The following is a 7,729-nucleotide window of genomic DNA, read 5'->3' on the forward strand; positions in this document are numbered from 1 at the left end:
GGTTGGAGTTTTAGTGAGTGAAGTTGTTATACTGGTTTGGATTTTGGGGTCTGTGGTCTTGGCCTTGGCTTTGTTGGTTCCCCCACCCAATGTTTGGGTGGTTTCTCCAACCAGAGTTATAAGTTTTAGAATATGGATCATTAGCTTGCCTAGGTGAATTTCCAAGCTAATTAGCTTCCTCCCAGTTAACTCATTCTGTGTCCAAATCTCCTTGAGGTGATGGTTGATTGTGGATAGCTGCAGCCTGATTCTTCTCTATTTGCTTGGTTAATTCAGCTAGTTGCTTGGTGATCATCTTATTCTAGGCCAGGATTGCATCCATATGGTTTAATTCCAAGACTCCTCTGTTGTTACTTCTGTTTGAGGCATAAAAATACTCATTGTCAGCCACTGTCTCTATAACATCAATGGCTTCTTCAATGGTTTTCTTCTTGTTTAGGGAACCTCCAGATAAGTGGTCTACAGCTTTCTTTGATTCATGATTCAGCCCTTCATAGAAGATATGAATTTTCACCCACTTGTTAAACATGTCAGGGGGCATTTTCTTGTCAAATCTTTGAATCTCTCCCAGGCTTCATAAATAGTCTCACCATCCTGCTGTCTAAATGTCTGCACTTCAGTTCTCAGCCTGTTTACTTTTTGTGGAGGGTAGAACCTTGTTAGGAATCTATTTATTACATCCTCCCAAGTAGTCAAACTTTCCTTGGGAAAGGATTCCAGCCATTTTGATGCTTTGTCCCTCAAAGAAAATGGAAACAGTAGCAATCTATAGGTGTCAGGGTGAACACCATTAGATTTAACTGTATCACATATCCTTTGAAATTTAGTGAGATGCTCATTATGATCCTCTTGGGAACTTCCTCCAAAAGAAGAGTTGTTCTGGACAAGAGTTATGAGCTGAGGCTTCAATTCGAAATTATTAGCATGGATAGTTGGCTTTTGAATGCTGCTACCACAATTTCCTGGGTTTGGATTGATGTATGATCCCATAACTCTCCTCTCTTGTCCAGCAGGATTAGCTCTAACTTTTCTGGCATGATTTTTCACCTCTCCTTCATGATGGTTTTCCATATCATCCTCCATGGTTATATCCAAGTCTTCCTCCTCTTCTTCTGCACCAACAGCCCTTTTTCCTCTTGCTTCCCTCGTTAATCTTAGGAAGGTTCTTTTCGGTTCACTATCAAACGAGGTTGAGGGCTCTTGACGAACGGAACTCTGCCGGTAAGGAATTTCATCAGAATAATCACGTTGTAAGTATAGTTTCTAAACCAATAGAGAATCCTTTCGTACAAAAGTTTGGTTGTCACAAGTAATAAAACCCAATAAAATTTATAATCGAAGTATTTAAACCTCGGGTCGTCTCTCAAGGAATTGCAGGAAAGTATGATTTATTATTGGTTATGGAAAAAGGTATATTTATGGGTTTCTGAAAGGTTGAACAGGGAAATTAAATAGCAGGAAAGTAAATTAATAACTAGAAAAACTCTTGGCAAGTTATGAGAACTGGAAATCCCATCCTAGTTATCCTTATCAGGTGTGATGAGAATTGTTTATTGCTCCCATTTAGTTAACCCTTACTAAATAAAGGAAAGTCAAGTGGACTAATCAACTTAATTCCTCAAGTCCTAGTCAACTCCTATGGAAAGACTAGCTTTAGAGGGATCCAAATCAATCAGCAAATTCCAATTTCCAATCATCAGCTGAGTTTGACAACTCAAGTGTCACCAATTACTCAACCAAAGCCAAAACGGAAAAAATCCAAATTATTTATATCATAAATAGAAGAAAACAATCATAAATCTGAAATACCTCAAATTATATTAAATAGAAAATCAAATTAAACATAGGAATCCATAAACCAAATTGGCAACATCAAGTAATCAACTAAAGTAATAGAATAAATAAAAATAGAAGAGAACATAAAGTAAAGGAACATTGGACCTGGAATGAAGAAATAACCATAAGCTAAGAAAAATCCTAATTCTAAAATCTAAGAGAGAGGAGAGAGCCTCTCTCTCTGAAAACTACATCTAAAACCTAAAATTGTGTGAATGTTCAATTCCCTCCATTGATTCCCTCATTCTCCAGCCTCTATTCTGTGTTTCTGGGCATGGATCTGGGCCGAAAAGGGGCCCAAAAATCACTGAGGGCATCTTCTGAAATTTTCTGCACGTAGCGTCTGTCACGCGTGCGCGTGGGTCACGCGTGCGCATCATTTTGCGATTTTTCTTCCCACGCGTTCGTGTCAGTCACGCGTACGCGTCGCTTGTGTTCTGCGCGAGGCACGCGACCGCGTCGTCCATCGTGCGCGTCGCTGCCAGTTCCTCAAATACTTCATTTTTATTGTTCCTTCCACTTTTGCATGTTTTCTTTCCATCCTCTAAGCCATTCCTACCCTATAAAGCCTAAAAATACTCAACACATAGATCACGGCATCGAACGGTAATAAAGGATAATTAAAATTAACAGTTTTAAGGCCTAGGAAACATACTTTCACATATATCACAGAATTAGGAAGGATTTGTAAAATCATGCAAATAATGTGAATAAGTGAGCAAAGACTTGATAAAAAACCACTCAATTGAGCACAAGATAAATCATAAAATAGTGGTTTATCAACCTCTCCACACTTAAACATTAGCAAGTCCACATGCTTAGCTCAAGAGAAACTGGAAAAGAGTGAAGGTAGAATGGTGGAATCTATGCAATGCAATCTATCTAAATGCAAGCTACCTGATGCACGGAAACTTGTCTCTCAACAAATTTCCTTCGGCAAGTATACCGAATTGTTGTCAAGTAAAAACTCACAGTAGAGTGAGGTCAAATCCCACAGGGATTGATTGGTCAAGCAACTTTAATTGGAAGAATGTTCTAGTTGAGCTAAGCAGAAAGTGAGTTGAGAATTGCAGGAAATTAAATGGCGGGAAAGTAAATAGCAGAAAATAAATGACGGGAAGTAAATTGCAGAATCTTAAATGGGAAGGGAAGTTTAGCATGAAAGTAAATGGCAATAAGTAAAGAGAATGGGTAAGATCAGAAATGGGGAATTCATTGGGCTTAGGAGATGTTGCATTCTCCGGATCAAGTTCATTTTCATCTCTTCCTCAATCAATGCATTCAGTGATCTCCTTGGCAATCTTAAGTGATTGAATTCCAATTCCTTGGTAATTCAATCTCTCAAATCAGATCAATAGCCAATTCCTTGGTCTAATTGCTCATGAGAAGAGATGAAGTGTGGTCACTGATTATACCACATGTATTTCCAAATCAAATTATTGGGAGAATTATATGTCACCATATCCGCCCAAACCCCAATTTGGTCCAACATGAGAAAATATTTCTAGCATGATCTCTTCATCTCTTTTCCAAGGTTCAGAAGAGATCCAAGTATGAATAGCTTCTTTTCCAAGATAACTACTCAATTCGATGAAGATTGAAAGCTTTCTAGTAAAATCAAGAGAAAAGAAAGAAGAAGGATTATGAAAACTATTATTGATCCATCAAATTACAACAGAGCTTCCTAACCCAATGAAAGGGGTTTAGTTGTTCATAGCTCTGGGAATGGAAAACAAAGATGGAGAGTACATTCTGAAAGTTAAACTAGAAGCGCAGAGAAAGTAAAATACAGAGAGTAATTCTAATAATGCCAAAAGCTCTCTTTTCTAGTTCAAAGCTCTCCCTATTTATACTACTCTTCTGATCTTCTAGTTGGCTCTTCAAGTCTTGGATATGGGCCTTTGAATCTTGAGTTGAAGCAGTTATCTTCTTCAGTGGGCTCAGCTTTACTTGCAGAGAAAGTGTGAAGTAGGCAGGGACTTTAGCTTAGGGCGTTAGTGGTGTTAATGTTAAGTGAAAATGTGGGGTTGAGAACATTAGTGACAATCACCTTTTTCACTAATGTTCCTAACCCAAAGTGGTCCACGTTAACTTCAACGTTAGTGGCACTAACGTGACCACTAACGTTGACCCTTGGCCCTTCGCAAACGTTACTGGGGTTTACCTTTTTCAATAACGTTGAGAGTACCCCTACGTTAGAGTTCACGTTAGAATAGTTAACATGGCCTTTAACGTAGGCTTGCCAAATCTGCGAGAGTGTTAGTGACACTTACCTTTGTCACTAACGCTTCAGAACGCCCCTACTTCCCACGTTAGAGTTCACGTTAACTAAGTTAACGTGACTTCTAACGTGGTATTGATAGCCATCTCCAATGTTAGTGACAAAGGTGAGTGTCACTAACGTTGGCTCATCATCCCTCTTCTCCACGTTAGCTTCCATGTTAATGTAATTAACGTGGCATCTAACGTGGCTCATAGTGGCTCAATCCAACGTTAGTGACAAAGGTGAGTGTTACTAACGTTGGTGATTCTTGCTCCCTCCATGTTAGAGTCCACGTTAACTAGGTTAACGTGGCTTTTAACGTAGCCAATATGGGGTTAGTCCAACGTTAGTGACAAAGGTGAATGTCACTAACGTTGGCATCATCTTCTTCTTCCACGTTAGAGCTCACGTTAACTAAGTTAACGTGGCTCTTAACGTGGCCAATTGCCCCTTTTGGAACGTTAGTGGCACTTACTTTTACCACTAACGTTGGAGTTCTACTTCTCTTCCACGTTAGCTTCCATGTTAACATAGTTAACGTGGCAACTAACGTGGGCTATGATGGCTCACGAAGGCGTTGTTGGCAATCACTTTTCTCATTAACGTTGCAAGCTAGCCTTCATTCCACGTTAGTGGTCACGTTAGCTAGACTAACGTGGATGCTAACGTGGTTCTTCCTTGCTTCCTTTATCCTGAAATCAAGCAATAAAGTGCATCAAAGCTCTGATCCAAGTTATGAGACATGCATCATTCAATTTGTCCTTTAATTCATGCATAATTCTCATGAAATCATGTATAATTCACAATGTTTGCTTGAATCAAGATGTAAGTGATTATTTACCCAAAACTTGCTTATTTCCTAAGAAAATGCATGAAACTACCTTAAAACCATAAAGAAAAGGTCAGTGAAACTGGCCAAAATGCCTTGGTGTCACAACACCAAACTTAAAGCTTGCTTGTCCCTAAGCAAGTACTGGAATAAGAGAACGATGAATGAAATGACAAGAGGAATGAATCATTATTGTGGAAGTCATGTTCTTGGTTTTATGGGGTTTCATGCATAGCAACTTAGGTTCATTCCTTTACTGGCTTTCAGACCTTTATCATGCCTTGGAATACTCACTTGATTGCACCCTTTGAGACTTTTATTTATTGATCCCTTTGTCTTTCCAAGGTTTATTTCTTCCTTAGGCTAAGTGTTCTGTGAGGGGGCGACTCTTTAAGATAAGCTTTCAGCCAACACTCCTGAACCAGTTGGTTCAAGGTGCTAGGTGTTGAAACACCCCTAAGGACTTACTCCCTCAAGTCTCTCTCCCCCATACATGCACACCACAGGCACATGGTTTGTTATTTTCTTTCCTTGAGGTCTTGGTGTCCATCACCTCTTTGGGTTACTAAATGTTCTGTAGCAAGATTGCTCTTGATAGTGGATTTTCAGTTGATAATCCCGGGTTAGTTAACCCAAGTTACCAAGTGATGAAGCACTCCTAAGAACTTATTCATCCAAGCAGATCCTTGGTACAAGAGCACCACAGACACATCCCTCAAGATTCAAGCCCTTGGTGCCTAGCCTTATTCTTTATTAACTTTTCTTTCTTTTTCAACTCTTATTGTTCTTTTCCTTTTTCTTAGTAGGATCTTATTATTTAGCTAGTCTCATGGGGTGTGTTTCAAGCATATGATTCAAGACAGATAATTGCCTTCCCACCTTGTTGGTGAACCAACTTAGCTAAGTGATTACTACACCAAGAATTTAAGGACCTAATCCACAACTTGAACATCACTCTGGTCTTTCATAACATCTCTTTTTATTGGACTTAAAAGGACAAGCATGCAATAAACAAGATGAAAATAAAGGCAGGCAATTTGACTAGCAAGCATAGACCTAGGCAAAAGCAAACTTAAAGACAGAATTGAAAATTCCTAAGCTACTATGGAAGCATGTTCTATTTCATACATGATTTTTCTTATTTAAAAAAAAACTTGAAAAAGAAAGATGGAACAATGAGGGAACTCCACCACCTTTTACTCATGGGGTTGTTCGCGCTCTCCTTCTTGTTTGTCCTCTTTGTGTCCACTTGTGCTTCCTTGCATACGTGCCAGTCTAGCTTTTTTCCAATCTTCAAGTGCCTTCCTTACTGATTCATGACTCTTTTCTACCCTCTCTCTTTCTTCTCGTGCTAATTCATCCTTCACTTCTTCATAGCTTATGATTCCCTGATGTAGTATAGGCAGTTGTCCAACTAAGTATCCGAGCCTGGCCTAAGTGTTCACCTGGTGTCCAGTCTGGCTCATGTAAACTCCTTCTGAAAATGCCCTGTGTTCGTTGAAGAGTTCTGCCTGTTCTAATTATCTCCGATGTATTTCATGTATGTGTGCACCTTGATGTGCTTGGATGTTGATTAGCTTTTGGATGGCTTCTTGTTGTTGATCCTGCCTTTGTTCCAACCTGTGGAAGGATTCTCCCCATTGTTTTCCTTGCTTCAGTTGCTTTTCCATCAATTGTCTTTGCCACTCCCCTTGTTGATTCATCCATCTAGATAGTGACTCTTCTTGACGGTTTATCACTGTAGGTGAAGCTCTTTCTGTGCCCCTTGATTTTCTAAGTATTGTCTAGATAAGCCATCAATGGCTTCCTGTAGTTGGTGCATGTCCAAAGGGGCTTGCTCCTCTAGGTTTTGTCCTTCTACCACTTGGTGTACTGGCCTCTTTCTTATCCTTCATTCGGGTAGGGGAGATGCAACAGCATGCATACGCCGGACAATAATTGGGATACCAACTTTTATCCATTCGGGGTTTTCATCTTCAAACACCACCCCTGCCTTGTCACACAGGCGGAAAATGGTGTTGGGATAGCCTAACCTTCCCCCCGAATCACTTTTCTCAGCCATCTTCCTAATGCCTTGGGCTATGAGTTCATGCACCTTGATCTCTCCCCCCTTAAGTATATATTGCACCATTGTTGCTCTCTTAAGATTCACCTCTGAATTGTTTCCGGCAGGGAGGATGGATCTCCTTACAATTTCGAACCAACCCTTTGCTTCAGGGGTGAGATCACCTCTTTTTATGAATTTGGGCTTCCCATTGGGATCTCTCACCCAATCCACTCCTTGTACGCAGATATCTTTCACAATTTCGTCATAATTAGGACTACCATCTATTCGGGAGTGATAGCTTTCTTCCTCGAATGGTATGGTTCGTAGCTTCAACACCCTCATGATGCTCATGGGACTAAAATCCACAGTCACTCCTCTCACAAAGCTTATAAAAGATTCCTCTTTCCTATCATACCTCACTGCATTTGCGTAAAACTCTTTTACGAGCGTTGCATTTATCCTCGCGGTGACTGGATCGGTGAGGAGCTCCCATCTTGTCTTTTCTACCTTCTCTGTGATTTCGGGGCACTCAGTTTTCTTGACTTGAAAGCCTAGCTCATATATGATCTCCTTATCAGCCATCCATCCAAATTGAAGTGCATGGTAAAAAGTTCTAAACTTCTTTTCATCAAAGGGGCGTTGCTCCATAGGCTCCTTCCCCTTTCTTCTTTTAGAGCTTGATGATGCCATGAGTAAGAGTTGATGTGTGAAAATGTTGAGGGGTTGTGGATAAGTGGCGGAATTTGGTTAGGTT

General features: G+C 40.1%; 1 non-coding gene across 1 annotated transcript; it reads left to right on the plus strand.

Moving 5' to 3' along the window:
* The first annotated feature begins 527 nt into the window (after nt 1-527).
* On the plus strand, nt 528-630 carry LOC112738904 (small nucleolar RNA R71). The gene has a single exon (XR_003169853.1). It is a non-coding gene; the product is annotated as a small nucleolar RNA R71 (small nucleolar RNA).
* The last annotated feature ends 7,099 nt before the right edge of the window (nt 631-7,729 follow it).

Source organism: Arachis hypogaea, chromosome 13 (genome assembly GCF_003086295.3).
Source record: "Arachis hypogaea cultivar Tifrunner chromosome 13, arahy.Tifrunner.gnm2.J5K5, whole genome shotgun sequence".
NCBI classification, from domain to species: domain Eukaryota; kingdom Viridiplantae; phylum Streptophyta; class Magnoliopsida; order Fabales; family Fabaceae; genus Arachis; species Arachis hypogaea.